The sequence below is a fragment of the Triturus cristatus genome, chromosome 12 (assembly GCF_964204655.1).
Source record: "Triturus cristatus chromosome 12, aTriCri1.1, whole genome shotgun sequence".
Lineage (NCBI taxonomy): Eukaryota > Metazoa > Chordata > Amphibia > Caudata > Salamandridae > Triturus > Triturus cristatus.
Window position 1 is genome coordinate 662,229,027 of NC_140595.1, and position 19,397 is coordinate 662,248,423.

Here is a 19,397-nt window from a genome sequence, read left to right on the forward strand (position 1 = left end):
GAGCGAGGACTAGGACCTCTGTTCCGACTGAATCTGCATCCACAGAAAGGATGTTATAAGGCCCTACAAATTTCACCAAGGAGATGTGAAAGTCTTCCCCCATAAAATACTTTTTTTCCCAGATACCCCGGCTCTTAGGCAAATGAGGTTACTCCTCAAAACCCCACCCCCACTCACCATAAATATCCTTCTCTCCTGCTGTCCATTCAAATGATACAAGGTATCTTGTACATAGAGAGAAAGGGAGAATAGGCAGACTTGCTTCAAAGATTTGGTGACTTTGGATGGGTGGGTTGAATGAAGAAGTGAACCTGGTTTCTGGAAAAGGAGTATCGAGATGAAGATGAGGAAAAGTGAACATGGACCACATTCATAGGTTAGAGAAATAGATTTAATAGGTTGAATGGTTTTGAAAAGTGAACTTCGAGCAGTAATTGTTGGTTTTTAAACTGCACGGAAATTAAAAATGAATGTGGGATTGGAGGCACACTCTGAACAGAAAAGCACCATAAGCTGCTATGGTGCAACTCAAGATGGTGAATAGAACCTTTAATATGATGATGCTCTTCTTTTGCTAGTTTTTTCGAGTCACCTTTTATTGTAAGTAGCTGATACAGCATTTTTTGCAGCTCTTCAGTTTATGGTTATCATGTGAGAACACAGTTTTCATCATATTTATTATTCTACAAATGTATTTTTAAATGCACTGATGTGGTGTTTGCATGAAATGCAAGATGGCACATCATGGAATGTTTAAACTGAGCATCGCGGAGGATATGTGATATTTGGCACCCAGAGGAGTAGGACACGTAGATCCTATAAGAAGTAAAGACTCTCTAGCAAGGGCCGTCCATACTCTGAGTTTAAACTTTACTTTTTGTGAAATGGTTTATGAAAAACAACACGGCTGCTCCAGGTGAGGCTCGAACTCACAACTTCGGCATGGCTCAGTACAAGTACTGCTGTATAAGTACCACGCGCTAACCGATTGCGCCACTGGAGCTCTCTCTTTTCACATCTCCCCAGGTGAGCCATCTACAGCTGACCAAGTAGATGACAGACACTGCTCCATCATTCACTGTGCAAGATCGACTCACATGCTAGCATGTTATCATGACTATTAAAAATACAGTCCAAACGGAATAGATTCTATAATTGTCCTATAACATATGCTCTGTCTATTCAAAACCCCATAGAATTATATCTTGACAGTTCTGACAAAGTCTAGGGGAATCTTATGAATATTTGTAATTAGCACATAGTAAGAATTTCCCAAAAATTAAATGTAGGTCCCTGATTGGGGGAAGACGTGGAATGTGAGATCTTGCCTCAGCTGTTTTTTTCTTTTTTAGGTACAGTATATTGACACTTCAGTACCTTTTGTGAAGCAAGGTTTCAGATGGGGCTGTGGGGCAGACGAGGTGGCCGAGTGGTTAAGGCGATGGACTGCTAATCCATTGTGCTCTGCACGCGTGGGTTCGAATCCCACCTTCGTCGGAAAGCCATCAGAGTCTCTTTTGATGGCCAGCATTTCTTGTAGTATAATTACACTCTCTTTCAAGACAGAGCCAGGATCCGCTAGATGGGATCATCTGACTGTTCCATTTTAACAAATATGTCAAATAAAGTGAAGTATTTTGTGCGTAATAGAAATTAGATCTTTCATGGAGTTTCCAGAGGATTGCCTTTCACTCACTCCTGGCTTATTAACCAGTTTGGATAAATAGATTGATAAGAAAGCAGCTCTTACTCCTAAAGTTTAGGCCGTCTCAAATGAATGACTGTTAACATATGTCTGCCCCACAGAGACAGATCACTTCTAATAAGTGGGTTCTCTATATGTCACTGATTGCAGACATACTAACTAGAGCTATCGGTATGGTCTTGAATGCGAAAACTCTTATTTTCTCATATGAAAATGTAGTTTTTCATACTTCCAAAAAAAGTGCCTTAAGCATGGTCTTCAATGTGTGCGCGCACGTGGACATTCATATGCAACTACGTTTCCATACAGAGTCTCAAAATCATAGATATATTCATACCTCAGTAAGAATACATGTTGCAATTTACATCCTGCGTGCAGACTGGCCTTGTAGCTCAGTGGCAGAGCACTGGTCTTGTAAACCAGGGGTCATGAGTTCAAGCCTCATCAGGGCCTTTTTACATGAGTCTTTCTGTATGTTGTTTTCAAGTCATTCTTCCCTGGAGTCACACCTTGCTTTAGGATTGCTTATTGCCAAGCTTCCCTTTCCTGCTCTCATATTATCAAGAAAATATCATGAAGATCATTGAATTATACATTATTGCCTCACCCCTTCCGATCGCCTGACGAACGCCTGACAAACGCCATTCTCACCCTGCCGGGCAAGCCCTGCCGGGCAAAGCCAAATAAGCCATGCATATTTACAGTTCCTTTGAAAGGCAGAGCGAGGACTAGGACCTCTGTTCCGACTGAATCTGCATCCACAGAAAGGATGTTATAAGGCCCTACAAATTTCACCAAGGAGATGTGAAAGTCTTCCCCCATAAAATACTTTTTTTCCCAGATACCCCGGCTCTTAGGCAAATGAGGTTACTCCTCAAAACCCCACCCCCACTCACCATAAATATCCTTCTCTCCTGCTGTCCATTCAAATGATACAAGGTATCTTGTACATAGAGAGAAAGGGAGAATAGGCAGACTTGCTTCAAAGATTTGGTGACCTTGGATGGGTGGGTTGAATGAAGAAGTGAACCTGGTTTCTGGGAGAGGAGTATCGAGATGAAGATGAGGAAAAGTGAACATGGACCACATTCATAGGTTAGAGAAATACATTTAATAGGTTGAATGGTTTTGAAAAGTGAACTTCGAGCAGTAATTGTTGGTTTTTAAACTGCACAGAAATTAAAAATGAATGTGGGATTGGAGGCACACTCTGAACAGAAAAGCACCATAAGCTGCTATGGTGCAACTCAAGATGGTGAATAGAACCTTTAATATGATGATGCTCTTCTTTTGCTAGTTTTTTCGAGTCACCTTTTATTGTAAGTAGCTGATACAGCATTTTTTGCAGCTCTTCAGTTTATGGTTATCATGTGAGAACACAGTTTTCATCATATTTATTATTCTACAAATGTATTTTTAAATGCACTGATGTGGTGTTTGCATGAAATGCAAGATGGCACATCATGGAATGTTTAAACTGAGCATCGCGGAGGATATGTGATATTTGGCACCCAGAGGAGTAGGACACGTAGATCCTATAAGAAGTAAAGACTCTCTAGCAAGGGCCGTCCATACTCTGAGATTAAACTTTACTTTTTGTGAAATGGTTTATGAAAAACAACACGGCTGCTCCAGGTGAGGCTCGAACTCACAACCTCGGCATGGCTCAGTGCAAGTACTGCTGTATAAGTACCGCGCGCTAACCGATTGCGCCACTGGAGCTCTCTCTTTTCACATCTCCCCAGGTGAGCCATCTACAGCTGACCAAGTAGATGACAGACACTGCTCCATCATTCACTGTGCAAGATCGACTCACATGCTAGCATGTTATCATGACTATTAAAAATACAGTCCAAACGGAATAGATTCTATAATTGTCCTATAACATATGCTCTGTCTATTCAAAACCCCATAGAATTATATCTTGACAGTTCTGACAAAGTCTAGGGGAATCTTATGAATATTTGTAATTAGCACATAGTAAGAATTTCCCAAAAATGAAATGTAGGTCCCTGATTGGGGGAAGACGTGGAATGTGAGATCTTGCCTCAGCTGTTTTTTTCTTTTTTAGGTACAGTATATTGACACTTCAGTACCTTTTGTGAAGCAAGGTTTCAGATGGGGCTGTGGGGCAGACGAGGTGGCCGAGTGGTTAAGGCGATGGACTGCTAATCCATTGTGCTCTGCACGCGTGGGTTCGAATCCCACCTTCGTCGGAAAGCCATCAGAGTCTCTTTTGATGGCCAGCATTTCTTGTAGTATAATTACACTCTCTTTCAAGACAGAGCCAGGATCCGCTAGATGGGATCATCTGACTGTTCCATTTTAACAAATATGTCAAATAAAGTGAAGTATTTTGTGCGTAATAGAAATTAGATCTTTCATGGAGTTTCCAGAGGATTGCCTTTCACTCACTCCTGGCTTATTAACCAGTTTGGATAAATAGATTGATAAGAAAGCAGCTCTTACTCCTAAAGTTTAGGCCGTCTCAAATGAATGACTGTTAACATATGTCTGCCCCACAGAGACAGATCACTTCTAATAAGTGGGTTCTCTATATGTCACTGATTGTAGACATACTAACTAGAGCTATCGGTATGGTCTTGAATGCGAAAAACTCTTATTTTCTCATATGAAAATGTAGTTTTTCATACTTCCAAAAAAAGTGCCTTAAGCATGGTCTTCAATGTGTGCGCGCATGTGGACATTCATATGCAACTACGTTTCCATACAGAGTCTCAAAATCATAGATATATTCATACCTCAGTAAGAATACATGTTGCAATTTACATCCTGCGTGCAGACTGGCCTTGTAGCTCAGTGGCAGAGCACTGGTCTTGTAAACCAGGGGTCATGAGTTCAAGCCTCATCAGGGCCTTTTTACATGAGTCTTTCTGTATGTTGTTTTCAAGTCATTCTTCCCTGGAGTCACACCTTGCTTTAGGATTGCTTATTTCCAAGCTTCCCTTTCCTGCTTTCATATTATCAAGAAAATATCATGAAGATCATTGAATTATAAATTATTGCCTCACCCCTTCCGATCGCCTGACGAACGCCTGACAAACGCCATTCTCACCCTGGCGGGCAAGCCCTGCCAGGCAAAGCCAAATAAGCCATGCATATTTACAGTTCCTTTGAAAGGCAGAGCGAGGACTAGGACCTCTGTTCCGACTGAATCTGCATCCACAGAAAGGATGTTATAAGGCCCTACAAATTTCACCAAGGAGATGTGAAAGTCTTCCCCCATAAAATACTTTTTTTCCCAGATACCCCGGCTCTTAGGCAAATGAGGTTACTCCTCAAAACCCCACCCCCACTCACCATAAATATCCTTCTCTCCTGCTGTCCATTCAAATGATACAAGGTATCTTGTACATAGAGAGAAAGGGAGAATAGGCAGACTTGCTTCAAAGATTTGGTGACTTTGGATGGGTGGGTTGAATGAAGAAGTGAACCTGGTTTCTGGAAAAGGAGTATCGAGATGAAGATGAGGAAAAGTGAACATGGACCACATTCATAGGTTAGAGAAATAGATTTAATAGGTTGAATGGTTTTGAAAAGTGAACTTCGAGCAGTAATTGTTGGTTTTTAAACTGCACAGAAATTAAAAATGAATGTGGGATTGGAGGCACACTCTGAACAGAAAAGCACCATAAGCTGCTATGGTGCAACTCAAGATGGTGAATAGAACCTTTAATATGATGATGCTCTTCTTTTGCTAGTTTTTTCGAGTCACCTTTTATTGTAAGTAGCTGATACAGCATTTTTTGCAGCTCTTCAGTTTATGGTTATCATGTGAGAACACAGTTTTCATCATATTTATTATTCTACAAATGTATTTTTAAATGCACTGATGTGGTGTTTGCATGAAATGCAAGATGGCACATCATGGAATGTTTAAACTGAGCATCGCGGAGGATATGTGATATTTGGCACCCAGAGGAGTAGGACACGTAGATCCTATAAGAAGTAAAGACTCTCTAGCAAGGGCCGTCCATACTCTGAGTTTAAACTTTACTTTTTGTGAAATGGTTTATGAAAAACAACACGGCTGCTCCAGGTGAGGCTCGAACTCACAACCTCGGCATGGCTCAGTGCAAGTACTGCTGTATAAGTACCGCGCGCTAACCGATTGCGCCACTGGAGCTCTCTCTTTTCACATCTCCCCAGGTGAGCCATCTACAGCTGACCAAGTAGATGACAGACACTGCTCCATCATTCACTGTGCAAGATCGACTCACATGCTAGCATGTTATCATGACTATTAAAAATACAGTCCAAACGGAATAGATTCTATAATTGTCCTATAACATATGCTCTGTCTATTCAAAACCCCATAGAATTATATCTTGACAGTTCTGACAAAGTCTAGGGGAATCTTATGAATATTTGTAATTAGCACATAGTAAGAATTTCCCAAAAATGAAATGTAGGTCCCTGATTGGGGGAAGACGTGGAATGTGAGATCTTGCCTCAGCTGTTTTTTTCTTTTTTAGGTACAGTATATTGACACTTCAGTACCTTTTGTGAAGCAAGGTTTCAGATGGGGCTGTGGGGCAGACGAGGTGGCCGAGTGGTTAAGGCGATGGACTGCTAATCCATTGTGCTCTGCACGCGTGGGTTCGAATCCCACCTTCGTCGGAAAGCCATCAGAGTCTCTTTTGATGGCCAGCATTTCTTGTAGTATAATTACACTCTCTTTCAAGACAGAGCCAGGATCCGCTAGATGGGATCATCTGACTGTTCCATTTTAACAAATATGTCAAATAAAGTGAAGTATTTTGTGCGTAATAGAAATTAGATCTTTCATGGAGTTTCCAGAGGATTGCCTTTCACTCACTCCTGGCTTATTAACCAGTTTGGATAAATAGATTGATAAGAAAGCAGCTCTTACTCCTAAAGTTTAGGCCGTCTCAAATGAATGACTGTTAACATATGTCTGCCCCACAGAGACAGATCACTTCTAATAAGTGGGTTCTCTATATGTCACTGATTGTAGACATACTAACTAGAGCTATCGGTATGGTCTTGAATGCGAAAAACTCTTATTTTCTCATATGAAAATGTAGTTTTTCATACTTCCAAAAAAAGTGCCTTAAGCATGGTCTTCAATGTGTGCGCGCATGTGGACATTCATATGCAACTACGTTTCCATACAGAGTCTCAAAATCATAGATATATTCATACCTCAGTAAGAATACATGTTGCAATTTACATCCTGCGTGCAGACTGGCCTTGTAGCTCAGTGGCAGAGCACTGGTCTTGTAAACCAGGGGTCATGAGTTCAAGCCTCATCAGGGCCTTTTTACATGAGTCTTTCTGTATGTTGTTTTCAAGTCATTCTTCCCTGGAGTCACACCTTGCTTTAGGATTGCTTATTGCCAAGCTTCCCTTTCCTGCTTTCATATTATCAAGAAAATATCATGAAGATCATTGAATTATAAATTATTGCCTCACCCCTTCCGATCGCCTGACGAACGCCTGACAAACGCCATTCTCACCCTGGCGGGCAAGCCCTGCCGGGCAAAGCCAAATAAGCCATGCATATTTACAGTTCCTTTGAAAGGCAGAGCGAGGACTAGGACCTCTGTTCCGACTGAATCTGCATCCACAGAAAGGATGTTATAAGGCCCTACAAATTTCACCAAGGAGATGTGAAAGTCTTCCCCCATAAAATACTTTTTTTCCCAGATACCCCGGCTCTTAGGCAAATGAGGTTACTCCTCAAAACCCCACCCCCACTCACCATAAATATCCTTCTCTCCTGCTGTCCATTCAAATGATACAAGGTATCTTGTACATAGAGAGAAAGGGAGAATAGGCAGACTTGCTTCAAAGATTTGGTGACTTTGGATGGGTGGGTTGAATGAAGAAGTGAACCTGGTTTCTGGAAAAGGAGTATCGAGATGAAGATGAGGAAAAGTGAACATGGACCACATTCATAGGTTAGAGAAATAGATTTAATAGGTTGAATGGTTTTGAAAAGTGAACTTCGAGCAGTAATTGTTGGTTTTTAAACTGCACAGAAATTAAAAATGAATGTGGGATTGGAGGCACACTCTGAACAGAAAAGCACCATAAGCTGCTATGGTGCAACTCAAGATGGTGAATAGAACCTTTAATATGATGATGCTCTTCTTTTGCTAGTTTTTTCGAGTCACCTTTTATTGTAAGTAGCTGATACAGCATTTTTTGCAGCTCTTCAGTTTATGGTTATCATGTGAGAACACAGTTTTCATCATATTTATTATTCTACAAATGTATTTTTAAATGCACTGATGTGGTGTTTGCATGAAATGCAAGATGGCACATCATGGAATGTTTAAACTGAGCATCGCGGAGGATATGTGATATTTGGCACCCAGAGGAGTAGGACACGTAGATCCTATAAGAAGTAAAGACTCTCTAGCAAGGGCCGTCCATACTCTGAGTTTAAACTTTACTTTTGTGAAATGGTTTATGAAAAACAACACGGCTGCTCCAGGTGAGGCTCGAACTCACAACCTCGGCATGGCTCAGTACAAGTACTGCTGTATAAGTACCGCGCGCTAACCGATTGCGCCACTGGAGCTCTCTCTTTTCACATCTCCCGAGGTGAGCCATCTACAGCTGACCAAGTAGATGACAGACACTGCTCCATCATTCACTGTGCAAGATCGACTCACATGCTAGCATGTTATCATGACTATTAAAAATACAGTCCAAACGGAATAGATTCTATAATTGTCCTATAACATATGCTCTGTCTATTCAAAACCCCATAGAATTATATCTTGACAGTTCTGACAAAGTCTAGGGGAATCTTATGAATATTTGTAATTAGCACATAGTAAGAATTTCCCAAAAATTAAATGTAGGTCCCTGATTGGGGGAAGACGTGGAATGTGAGATCTTGCCTCAGCTGTTTTTTTCTTTTTTAGGTACAGTATATTGACACTTCAGTACCTTTTGTGAAGCAAGGTTTCAGATGGGGCTGTGGGGCAGACGAGGTGGCCGAGTGGTTAAGGCGATGGACTGCTAATCCATTGTGCTCTGCACGCGTGGGTTCGAATCCCACCTTCGTCGGAAAGCCATCAGAGTCTCTTTTGATGGCCAGCATTTCTTGTAGTATAATTACACTCTCTTTCAAGACAGAGCCAGGATCCGCTAGATGGGATCATCTGACTGTTCCATTTTAACAAATATGTCAAATAAAGTGAAGTATTTTGTGCGTAATAGAAATTAGATCTTTCATGGAGTTTCCAGAGGATTGCCTTTCACTCACTCCTGGCTTATTAACCAGTTTGGATAAATAGATTGATAAGAAAGCAGCTCTTACTCCTAAAGTTTAGGCCGTCTCAAATGAATGACTGTTAACATATGTCTGCCCCACAGAGACAGATCACTTCTAATAAGTGGGTTCTCTATATGTCACTGATTGCAGACATACTAACTAGAGCTATCGGTATGGTCTTGAATGCGAAAACTCTTATTTTCTCATATGAAAATGTAGTTTTTCATACTTCCAAAAAAAGTGCCTTAAGCATGGTCTTCAATGTGTGCGCGCACGTGGACATTCATATGCAACTACGTTTCCATACAGAGTCTCAAAATCATAGATATATTCATACCTCAGTAAGAATACATGTTGCAATTTACATCCTGCGTGCAGACTGGCCTTGTAGCTCAGTGGCAGAGCACTGGTCTTGTAAACCAGGGGTCATGAGTTCAAGCCTCATCAGGGCCTTTTTACATGAGTCTTTCTGTATGTTGTTTTCAAGTCATTCTTCCCTGGAGTCACACCTTGCTTTAGGATTGCTTATTGCCAAGCTTCCCTTTCCTGCTCTCATATTATCAAGAAAATATCATGAAGATCATTGAATTATACATTATTGCCTCACCCCTTCCGATCGCCTGACGAACGCCTGACAAACGCCATTCTCACCCTGCCGGGCAAGCCCTGCCGGGCAAAGCCAAATAAGCCATGCATATTTACAGTTCCTTTGAAAGGCAGAGCGAGGACTAGGACCTCTGTTCCGACTGAATCTGCATCCACAGAAAGGATGTTATAAGGCCCTACAAATTTCACCAAGGAGATGTGAAAGTCTTCCCCCATAAAATACTTTTTTTCCCAGATACCCCGGCTCTTAGGCAAATGAGGTTACTCCTCAAAACCCCACCCCCACTCACCATAAATATCCTTCTCTCCTGCTGTCCATTCAAATGATACAAGGTATCTTGTACATAGAGAGAAAGGGAGAATAGGCAGACTTGCTTCAAAGATTTGGTGACCTTGGATGGGTGGGTTGAATGAAGAAGTGAACCTGGTTTCTGGGAGAGGAGTATCGAGATGAAGATGAGGAAAAGTGAACATGGACCACATTCATAGGTTAGAGAAATACATTTAATAGGTTGAATGGTTTTGAAAAGTGAACTTCGAGCAGTAATTGTTGGTTTTTAAACTGCACAGAAATTAAAAATGAATGTGGGATTGGAGGCACACTCTGAACAGAAAAGCACCATAAGCTGCTATGGTGCAACTCAAGATGGTGAATAGAACCTTTAATATGATGATGCTCTTCTTTTGCTAGTTTTTTCGAGTCACCTTTTATTGTAAGTAGCTGATACAGCATTTTTTGCAGCTCTTCAGTTTATGGTTATCATGTGAGAACACAGTTTTCATCATATTTATTATTCTACAAATGTATTTTTAAATGCACTGATGTGGTGTTTGCATGAAATGCAAGATGGCACATCATGGAATGTTTAAACTGAGCATCGCGGAGGATATGTGATATTTGGCACCCAGAGGAGTAGGACACGTAGATCCTATAAGAAGTAAAGACTCTCTAGCAAGGGCCGTCCATACTCTGAGTTTAAACTTTACTTTTTGTGAAATGGTTTATGAAAAACAACACGGCTGCTCCAGGTGAGGCTCGAACTCACAACCTCGGCATGGCTCAGTGCAAGTACTGCTGTATAAGTACCGCGCGCTAACCGATTGCGCCACTGGAGCTCTCTCTTTTCACATCTCCCCAGGTGAGCCATCTACAGCTGACCAAGTAGATGACAGACACTGCTCCATCATTCACTGTGCAAGATCGACTCACATGCTAGCATGTTATCATGACTATTAAAAATACAGTCCAAACGGAATAGATTCTATAATTGTCCTATAACATATGCTCTGTCTATTCAAAACCCCATAGAATTATATCTTGACAGTTCTGACAAAGTCTAGGGGAATCTTATGAATATTTGTAATTAGCACATAGTAAGAATTTCCCAAAAATGAAATGTAGGTCCCTGATTGGGGGAAGACGTGGAATGTGAGATCTTGCCTCAGCTGTTTTTTTCTTTTTTAGGTACAGTATATTGACACTTCAGTACCTTTTGTGAAGCAAGGTTTCAGATGGGGCTGTGGGGCAGACGAGGTGGCCGAGTGGTTAAGGCGATGGACTGCTAATCCATTGTGCTCTGCACGCGTGGGTTCGAATCCCACCTTCGTCGGAAAGCCATCAGAGTCTCTTTTGATGGCCAGCATTTCTTGTAGTATAATTACACTCTCTTTCAAGACAGAGCCAGGATCCGCTAGATGGGATCATCTGACTGTTCCATTTTAACAAATATGTCAAATAAAGTGAAGTATTTTGTGCGTAATAGAAATTAGATCTTTCATGGAGTTTCCAGAGGATTGCCTTTCACTCACTCCTGGCTTATTAACCAGTTTGGATAAATAGATTGATAAGAAAGCAGCTCTTACTCCTAAAGTTTAGGCCGTCTCAAATGAATGACTGTTAACATATGTCTGCCCCACAGAGACAGATCACTTCTAATAAGTGGGTTCTCTATATGTCACTGATTGTAGACATACTAACTAGAGCTATCGGTATGGTCTTGAATGCGAAAAACTCTTATTTTCTCATATGAAAATGTAGTTTTTCATACTTCCAAAAAAAGTGCCTTAAGCATGGTCTTCAATGTGTGCGCGCACGTGGACATTCATATGCAACTACGTTTCCATACAGAGTCTCAAAATCATAGATATATTCATACCTCAGTAAGAATACAAGTTGCAATTTACATCTTGCGTGCAGACTGGCCTTGTAGCTCAGTGGCAGAGCACTGGTCTTGTAAACCAGGGGTCATGAGTTCAAGCCTCATCAGGGCCTTTTTACATGAGTCTTTCTGTATGTTGTTTTCAAGTCATTCTTCCCTGGAGTCACACCTTGCTTTAGGATTGCTTATTGCCAAGCTTCCCTTTCCTGCTTTCATATTATCAAGAAAATATCATGAAGATCATTGAATTATAAATTATTGCCTCACCCCTTCCGAACGCCTGACAAACGCCATTCTCACCCTGGCGGGCAAGCCCTGCCGGGCAAAGCCAAATAAGCCATGCATATTTACAGTTCCTTTGAAAGGCAGAGCGAGGACTAGGACCTCTGTTCCGACTGAATCTGCATCCACAGAAAGGATGTTATAAGGCCCTACAAATTTCACCAAGGAGATGTGAAAGTCTTCCCCCATAAAATACTTTTTTTCCCAGATACCCCGGCTCTTAGGCAAATGAGGTTACTCCTCAAAACCCCACCCCCACTCACCATAAATATCCTTCTCTCCTGCTGTCCATTCAAATGATACAAGGTATCTTGTACATAGAGAGAAAGGGAGAATAGGCAGACTTGCTTCAAAGATTTGGTGACTTTGGATGGGTGGGTTGAATGAAGAAGTGAACCTGGTTTCTGGAAAAGGAGTATCGAGATGAAGATGAGGAAAAGTGAACATGGACCACATTCATAGGTTAGAGAAATAGATTTAATAGGTTGAATGGTTTTGAAAAGTGAACTTCGAGCAGTAATTGTTGGTTTTTAAACTGCACAGAAATTAAAAATGAATGTGGGATTGGAGGCACACTCTGAACAGAAAAGCACCATAAGCTGCTATGGTGCAACTCAAGATGGTGAATAGAACCTTTAATATGATGATGCTCTTCTTTTGCTAGTTTTTTCGAGTCACCTTTTATTGTAAGTAGCTGATACAGCATTTTTTGCAGCTCTTCAGTTTATGGTTATCATGTGAGAACACAGTTTTCATCATATTTATTATTCTACAAATGTATTTTTAAATGCACTGATGTGGTGTTTGCATGAAATGCAAGATGGCACATCATGGAATGTTTAAACTGAGCATCGCGGAGGATATGTGATATTTGGCACCCAGAGGAGTAGGACACGTAGATCCTATAAGAAGTAAAGACTCTCTAGCAAGGGCCGTCCATACTCTGAGTTTAAACTTTACTTTTTGTGAAATGGTTTATGAAAAACAACACGGCTGCTCCAGGTGAGGCTCGAACTCACAACCTCGGCATGGCTCAGTGCAAGTACTGCTGTATAAGTACCGCGCGCTAACCGATTGCGCCACTGGAGCTCTCTCTTTTCACATCTCCCCAGGTGAGCCATCTACAGCTGACCAAGTAGATGACAGACACTGCTCCATCATTCACTGTGCAAGATCGACTCACATGCTAGCATGTTATCATGACTATTAAAAATACAGTCCAAACGGAATAGATTCTATAATTGTCCTATAACATATGCTCTGTCTATTCAAAACCCCATAGAATTATATCTTGACAGTTCTGACAAAGTCTAGGGGAATCTTATGAATATTTGTAATTAGCACATAGTAAGAATTTCCCAAAAATGAAATGTAGGTCCCTGATTGGGGGAAGACGTGGAATGTGAGATCTTGCCTCAGCTGTTTTTTTCTTTTTTAGGTACAGTATATTGACACTTCAGTACCTTTTGTGAAGCAAGGTTTCAGATGGGGCTGTGGGGCAGACGAGGTGGCCGAGTGGTTAAGGCGATGGACTGCTAATCCATTGTGCTCTGCACGCGTGGGTTCGAATCCCACCTTCGTCGGAAAGCCATCAGAGTCTCTTTTGATGGCCAGCATTTCTTGTAGTATAATTACACTCTCTTTCAAGACAGAGCCAGGATCCGCTAGATGGGATCATCTGACTGTTCCATTTTAACAAATATGTCAAATAAAGTGAAGTATTTTGTGCGTAATAGAAATTAGATCTTTCATGGAGTTTCCAGAGGATTGCCTTTCACTCACTCCTGGCTTATTAACCAGTTTGGATAAATAGATTGATAAGAAAGCAGCTCTTACTCCTAAAGTTTAGGCCGTCTCAAATGAATGACTGTTAACATATGTCTGCCCCACAGAGACAGATCACTTCTAATAAGTGGGTTCTCTATATGTCACTGATTGTAGACATACTAACTAGAGCTATCGGTATGGTCTTGAATGCGAAAAACTCTTATTTTCTCATATGAAAATGTAGTTTTTCATACTTCCAAAAAAAGTGCCTTAAGCATGGTCTTCAATGTGTGCGCGCATGTGGACATTCATATGCAACTACGTTTCCATACAGAGTCTCAAAATCATAGATATATTCATACCTCAGTAAGAATACATGTTGCAATTTACATCCTGCGTGCAGACTGGCCTTGTAGCTCAGTGGCAGAGCACTGGTCTTGTAAACCAGGGGTCATGAGTTCAAGCCTCATCAGGGCCTTTTTACATGAGTCTTTCTGTATGTTGTTTTCAAGTCATTCTTCCCTGGAGTCACACCTTGCTTTAGGATTGCTTATTGCCAAGCTTCCCTTTCCTGCTTTCATATTATCAAGAAAATATCATGAAGATCATTGAATTATAAATTATTGCCTCACCCCTTCCGATCGCCTGACGAACGCCTGACAAACGCCATTCTCACCCTGGCGGGCAAGCCCTGCCGGGCAAAGCCAAATAAGCCATGCATATTTACAGTTCCTTTGAAAGGCAGAGCGAGGACTAGGACCTCTGTTCCGACTGAATCTGCATCCACAGAAAGGATGTTATAAGGCCCTACAAATTTCACCAAGGAGATGTGAAAGTCTTCCCCCATAAAATACTTTTTTTCCCAGATACCCCGGCTCTTAGGCAAATGAGGTTACTCCTCAAAACCCCACCCCCACTCACCATAAATATCCTTCTCTCCTGCTGTCCATTCAAATGATACAAGGTATCTTGTACATAGAGAGAAAGGGAGAATAGGCAGACTTGCTTCAAAGATTTGGTGACTTTGGATGGGTGGGTTGAATGAAGAAGTGAACCTGGTTTCTGGAAAAGGAGTATCGAGATGAAGATGAGGAAAAGTGAACATGGACCACATTCATAGGTTAGAGAAATAGATTTAATAGGTTGAATGGTTTTGAAAAGTGAACTTCGAGCAGTAATTGTTGGTTTTTAAACTGCACAGAAATTAAAAATGAATGTGGGATTGGAGGCACACTCTGAACAGAAAAGCACCATAAGCTGCTATGGTGCAACTCAAGATGGTGAATAGAACCTTTAATATGATGATGCTCTTCTTTTGCTAGTTTTTTCGAGTCACCTTTTATTGTAAGTAGCTGATACAGCATTTTTTGCAGCTCTTCAGTTTATGGTTATCATGTGAGAACACAGTTTTCATCATATTTATTATTCTACAAATGTATTTTTAAATGCACTGATGTGGTGTTTGCATGAAATGCAAGATGGCACATCATGGAATGTTTAAACTGAGCATCGCGGAGGATATGTGATATTTGGCACCCAGAGGAGTAGGACACGTAGATCCTATAAGAAGTAAAGACTCTCTAGCAAGGGCCGTCCATACTCTGAGTTTAAACTTTACTTTTTGTGAAATGGTTTATGAAAAACAACACGGCTGCTCCAGGTGAGGCTCGAACTCACAACCTCGGCATGGCTCAGTACAAGTACTGCTGTATAAGTACCGCGCGCTAACCGATTGCGCCACTGGAGCTCTCTCTTTTCACATCTCCCCAGGTGAGCCATCTACAGCTGACCAAGTAGATGACAGACACTGCTCCATCATTCACTGTGCAAGATCGACTCACATGCTAGCATGTTATCATGACTATTAAAAATACAGTCCAAACGGAATAGATTCTATAATTGTCCTATAACATATGCTCTGTCTATTCAAAACCCCATAGAATTATATCTTGACAGTTCTGACAAAGTCTAGGGGAATCTTATGAATATTTGTAATTAGCACATAGTAAGAATTTCCCAAAAATTAAATGTAGGTCCCTGATTGGGGGAAGACGTGGAATGTGAGATCTTGCCTCAGCTGTTTTTTTCTTTTTTAGGTACAGTATATTGACACTTCAGTACCTTTTGTGAAGCAAGGTTTCAGATGGGGCTGTGGGGCAGACGAGGTGGCCGAGTGGTTAAGGCGATGGACTGCTAATCCATTGTGCTCTGCACGCGTGGGTTCGAATCCCACCTTCGTCGGAAAGCCATCAGAGTCTCTTTTGATGGCCAGCATTTCTTGTAGTATAATTACACTCTCTTTCAAGACAGAGCCAGGATCCGCTAGATGGGATCATCTGACTGTTCCATTTTAACAAATATGTCAAATAAAGTGAAGTATTTTGTGCGTAATAGAAATTAGATCTTTCATGGAGTTTCCAGAGGATTGCCTTTCACTCACTCCTGGCTTATTAACCAGTTTGGATAAATAGATTGATAAGAAAGCAGCTCTTACTCCTAAAGTTTAGGCCGTCTCAAATGAATGACTGTTAACATATGTCTGCCCCACAGAGACAGATCACTTCTAATAAGTGGGTTCTCTATATGTCACTGATTGCAGACATACTAACTAGAGCTATCGGTATGGTCTTGAATGCGAAAACTCTTATTTTCTCATATGAAAATGTAGTTTTTCATACTTCCAAAAAAAGTGCCTTAAGCATGGTCTTCAATGTGTGCGCGCACGTGGACATTCATATGCAACTACGTTTCCATACAGAGTCTCAAAATCATAGATATATTCATACCTCAGTAAGAATACATGTTGCAATTTACATCCTGCGTGCAGACTGGCCTTGTAGCTCAGTGGCAGAGCACTGGTCTTGTAAACCAGGGGTCATGAGTTCAAGCCTCATCAGGGCCTTTTTACATGAGTCTTTCTGTATGTTGTTTTCAAGTCATTCTTCCCTGGAGTCACACCTTGCTTTAGGATTGCTTATTGCCAAGCTTCCCTTTCCTGCTCTCATATTATCAAGAAAATATCATGAAGATCATTGAATTATACATTATTGCCTCACCCCTTCCGATCGCCTGACGAACGCCTGACAAACGCCATTCTCACCCTGCCGGGCAAGCCCTGCCGGGCAAAGCCAAATAAGCCATGCATATTTACAGTTCCTTTGAAAGGCAGAGCGAGGACTAGGACCTCTGTTCCGACTGAATCTGCATCCACAGAAAGGATGTTATAAGGCCCTACAAATTTCACCAAGGAGATGTGAAAGTCTTCCCCCATAAAATACTTTTTTTCCCAGATACCCCGGCTCTTAGGCAAATGAGGTTACTCCTCAAAACCCCACCCCCACTCACCATAAATATCCTTCTCTCCTGCTGTCCATTCAAATGATACAAGGTATCTTGTACATAGAGAGAAAGGGAGAATAGGCAGACTTGCTTCAAAGATTTGGTGACCTTGGATGGGTGGGTTGAATGAAGAAGTGAACCTGGTTTCTGGGAGAGGAGTATCGAGATGAAGATGAGGAAAAGTGAACATGGACCACATTCATAGGTTAGAGAAATACATTTAATAGGTTGAATGGTTTTGAAAAGTGAACTTCGAGCAGTAATTGTTGGTTTTTAAACTGCACAGAAATTAAAAATGAATGTGGGATTGGAGGCACACTCTGAACAGAAAAGCACCATAAGCTGCTATGGTGCAACTCAAGATGGTGAATAGAACCTTTAATATGATGATGCTCTTCTTTTGCTAGTTTTTTCGAGTCACCTTTTATTGTAAGTAGCTGATACAGCATTTTTTGCAGCTCTTCAGTTTATGGTTATCATGTGAGAACACAGTTTTCATCATATTTATTATTCTACAAATGTATTTTTAAATGCACTGATGTGGTGTTTGCATGAAATGCAAGATGGCACATCATGGAATGTTTAAACTGAGCATCGCGGAGGATATGTGATATTTGGCACCCAGAGGAGTAGGACACGTAGATCCTATAAGAAGTAAAGACTCTCTAGCAAGGGCCGTCCATACTCTGAGTTTAAACTTTACTTTTTGTGAAATGGTTTATGAAAAACAACACGGCTGCTCCAGGTGAGGCTCGAACTCACAACCTCGGCATGGCTCAGTGCAAGTACTGCTGTATAAGTAACGCGCGCTAACCGATTGCGCCACTGGAGCTCTCTCTTTTCACATCTCCCCAGGTGAGCCATCTACAGCTGACCAAGTAGATGACAGACACTGCTCCATCATTCACTGTGCAAGATCGACTCACATGCTAGCATGTTATCATGACTATTAAAAATACAGTCCAAACGGAATAGATTCTATAATTGTCCTATAACATATGCTCTGTCTATTCAAAACCCCATAGAATTATATCTTGACAGTTCTGACAAAGTCTAGGGGAATCTTATGAATATTTGTAATTAGCACATAGTAAGAATTTCCCAAAAATGAAATGTAGGTCCCTGATTGGGGGAAGACGTGGAATGTGAGATCTTGCCTCAGCTGTTTTTTTCTTTTTTAGGTACAGTATATTGACACTTCAGTACCTTTTGTGAAGCAAGGTTTCAGATGGGGCTGTGGGGCAGACGAGGTGGCCGAGTGGTTAAGGCGATGGACTGCTAATCCATTGTGCTCTGCACGCGTGGGTTCGAATCCCACCTTCGTCGGAAAGCCATCAGAGTCTCTTTTGATGGCCAGCATTTCTTGTAGTATAATTACACTCTCTTTCAAGACAGAGCCAGGATCCGCTAGATGGGATCATCTGACTGTTCCATTTTAACAAATATGTCAAATAAAGTGAAGTATTTTGTGCGTAATAGAAATTAGATCTTTCATGGAGTTTCCAGAGGATTGCCTTTCACTCACTCCTGGCTTATTAACCAGTTTGGATAAATAGATTGATAAGAAAGCAGCTCTTACTCCTAAAGTTTAGGCCGTCTCAAATGAATGACTGTTAACATATGTCTGCCCCACAGAGACAGATCACTTCTAATAAGTGGGTTCTCTATATGTCACTGATTGTAGACATACTAACTAGAGCTATCGGTATGGTCTTGAATGCGAAAAACTCTTATTTTCTCATATGAAAATGTAGTTTTTCATACTTCCAAAAAAAGTGCCTTAAGCATGGTCTTCAATGTGTGCGCGCATGTGGACATTCATATGCAACTACGTTTCCATACAGAGTCTCAAAATCATAGATATATTCATACCTCAGTAAGAATACATGTTGCAATTTACATCCTGCGTGCAGACTGGCCTTGTAGCTCAGTGGCAGAGCACTGGTCTTGTAAACCAGGGGTCATGAGTTCAAGCCTCATCAGGGCCTTTTTACATGAGTCTTTCTGTATGTTGTTTTCAAGTCATTCTTCCCTGGAGTCACACCTTGCTTTAGGATTGCTTATTGCCAAGCTTCCCTTTCCTGCTTTCATATTATCAAGAAAATATCATGAAGATCATTGAATTATAAATTATTGCCTCACCCCTTCCGATCGCCTGACGAACGCCTGACAAACGCCATTCTCACCCTGGCGGGCAAGCCCTGCCGGGCAAAGCCAAATAAGCCATGCATATTTACAGTTCCTTTGAAAGGCAGAGCGAGGACTA

At 41.3% G+C, this 19,397-nt stretch overlaps 22 non-coding genes across 22 annotated transcripts; 16 read left to right on the forward strand and 6 right to left on the reverse strand.

Moving 5' to 3' along the window:
* The first annotated feature begins 1,415 nt into the window (after nucleotides 1–1,415).
* TRNAS-GCU (transfer RNA serine (anticodon GCU)) lies at nucleotides 1,416–1,497 on the forward strand. The gene has a single exon. It is a non-coding gene; the product is annotated as a tRNA-Ser (tRNA).
* Nucleotides 1,498–2,086: 589 nt separating this feature from the next.
* On the forward strand, nucleotides 2,087–2,158 carry TRNAT-UGU (transfer RNA threonine (anticodon UGU)). Its single transcript has one exon. It is a non-coding gene; the product is annotated as a tRNA-Thr (tRNA).
* A 1,174-nt stretch (nucleotides 2,159–3,332) lies between these two features.
* On the reverse strand, nucleotides 3,333–3,427 carry TRNAI-UAU (transfer RNA isoleucine (anticodon UAU)). The gene is made up of 2 exons: nucleotides 3,390–3,427; nucleotides 3,333–3,368 (listed from the first exon to the last, which is right to left on the reverse strand). It is a non-coding gene; the product is annotated as a tRNA-Ile (tRNA).
* Nucleotides 3,428–3,839: 412 nt separating this feature from the next.
* Nucleotides 3,840–3,921, forward strand: TRNAS-GCU (transfer RNA serine (anticodon GCU)). The gene has a single exon. It is a non-coding gene; the product is annotated as a tRNA-Ser (tRNA).
* A 590-nt stretch (nucleotides 3,922–4,511) lies between these two features.
* TRNAT-UGU (transfer RNA threonine (anticodon UGU)) lies at nucleotides 4,512–4,583 on the forward strand. Its single transcript has one exon. It is a non-coding gene; the product is annotated as a tRNA-Thr (tRNA).
* A 1,174-nt stretch (nucleotides 4,584–5,757) lies between these two features.
* TRNAI-UAU (transfer RNA isoleucine (anticodon UAU)) lies at nucleotides 5,758–5,852 on the reverse strand. Its single transcript has 2 exons — nucleotides 5,815–5,852; nucleotides 5,758–5,793 (listed from the first exon to the last, which is right to left on the reverse strand). It is a non-coding gene; the product is annotated as a tRNA-Ile (tRNA).
* Nucleotides 5,853–6,264: 412 nt separating this feature from the next.
* Nucleotides 6,265–6,346, forward strand: TRNAS-GCU (transfer RNA serine (anticodon GCU)). Its single transcript has one exon. It is a non-coding gene; the product is annotated as a tRNA-Ser (tRNA).
* A 590-nt stretch (nucleotides 6,347–6,936) lies between these two features.
* Nucleotides 6,937–7,008, forward strand: TRNAT-UGU (transfer RNA threonine (anticodon UGU)). The gene has a single exon. It is a non-coding gene; the product is annotated as a tRNA-Thr (tRNA).
* A 1,173-nt stretch (nucleotides 7,009–8,181) lies between these two features.
* TRNAI-UAU (transfer RNA isoleucine (anticodon UAU)) lies at nucleotides 8,182–8,276 on the reverse strand. Its single transcript has 2 exons — nucleotides 8,239–8,276; nucleotides 8,182–8,217 (listed from the first exon to the last, which is right to left on the reverse strand). It is a non-coding gene; the product is annotated as a tRNA-Ile (tRNA).
* Nucleotides 8,277–8,688: 412 nt separating this feature from the next.
* TRNAS-GCU (transfer RNA serine (anticodon GCU)) lies at nucleotides 8,689–8,770 on the forward strand. The gene has a single exon. It is a non-coding gene; the product is annotated as a tRNA-Ser (tRNA).
* Nucleotides 8,771–9,359: 589 nt separating this feature from the next.
* On the forward strand, nucleotides 9,360–9,431 carry TRNAT-UGU (transfer RNA threonine (anticodon UGU)). Its single transcript has one exon. It is a non-coding gene; the product is annotated as a tRNA-Thr (tRNA).
* Nucleotides 9,432–10,605: 1,174 nt separating this feature from the next.
* Nucleotides 10,606–10,700, reverse strand: TRNAI-UAU (transfer RNA isoleucine (anticodon UAU)). Its single transcript has 2 exons — nucleotides 10,663–10,700; nucleotides 10,606–10,641 (listed from the first exon to the last, which is right to left on the reverse strand). It is a non-coding gene; the product is annotated as a tRNA-Ile (tRNA).
* Nucleotides 10,701–11,112: 412 nt separating this feature from the next.
* On the forward strand, nucleotides 11,113–11,194 carry TRNAS-GCU (transfer RNA serine (anticodon GCU)). Its single transcript has one exon. It is a non-coding gene; the product is annotated as a tRNA-Ser (tRNA).
* A 590-nt stretch (nucleotides 11,195–11,784) lies between these two features.
* On the forward strand, nucleotides 11,785–11,856 carry TRNAT-UGU (transfer RNA threonine (anticodon UGU)). Its single transcript has one exon. It is a non-coding gene; the product is annotated as a tRNA-Thr (tRNA).
* Nucleotides 11,857–13,019: 1,163 nt separating this feature from the next.
* TRNAI-UAU (transfer RNA isoleucine (anticodon UAU)) lies at nucleotides 13,020–13,114 on the reverse strand. Its single transcript has 2 exons — nucleotides 13,077–13,114; nucleotides 13,020–13,055 (listed from the first exon to the last, which is right to left on the reverse strand). It is a non-coding gene; the product is annotated as a tRNA-Ile (tRNA).
* A 412-nt stretch (nucleotides 13,115–13,526) lies between these two features.
* TRNAS-GCU (transfer RNA serine (anticodon GCU)) lies at nucleotides 13,527–13,608 on the forward strand. Its single transcript has one exon. It is a non-coding gene; the product is annotated as a tRNA-Ser (tRNA).
* Nucleotides 13,609–14,198: 590 nt separating this feature from the next.
* TRNAT-UGU (transfer RNA threonine (anticodon UGU)) lies at nucleotides 14,199–14,270 on the forward strand. The gene has a single exon. It is a non-coding gene; the product is annotated as a tRNA-Thr (tRNA).
* A 1,174-nt stretch (nucleotides 14,271–15,444) lies between these two features.
* Nucleotides 15,445–15,539, reverse strand: TRNAI-UAU (transfer RNA isoleucine (anticodon UAU)). Its single transcript has 2 exons — nucleotides 15,502–15,539; nucleotides 15,445–15,480 (listed from the first exon to the last, which is right to left on the reverse strand). It is a non-coding gene; the product is annotated as a tRNA-Ile (tRNA).
* Nucleotides 15,540–15,951: 412 nt separating this feature from the next.
* TRNAS-GCU (transfer RNA serine (anticodon GCU)) lies at nucleotides 15,952–16,033 on the forward strand. Its single transcript has one exon. It is a non-coding gene; the product is annotated as a tRNA-Ser (tRNA).
* Nucleotides 16,034–16,622: 589 nt separating this feature from the next.
* Nucleotides 16,623–16,694, forward strand: TRNAT-UGU (transfer RNA threonine (anticodon UGU)). Its single transcript has one exon. It is a non-coding gene; the product is annotated as a tRNA-Thr (tRNA).
* Nucleotides 16,695–18,375: 1,681 nt separating this feature from the next.
* Nucleotides 18,376–18,457, forward strand: TRNAS-GCU (transfer RNA serine (anticodon GCU)). The gene has a single exon. It is a non-coding gene; the product is annotated as a tRNA-Ser (tRNA).
* Nucleotides 18,458–19,047: 590 nt separating this feature from the next.
* Nucleotides 19,048–19,119, forward strand: TRNAT-UGU (transfer RNA threonine (anticodon UGU)). The gene has a single exon. It is a non-coding gene; the product is annotated as a tRNA-Thr (tRNA).
* Nucleotides 19,120–19,397: the final 278 nt, after the last annotated feature.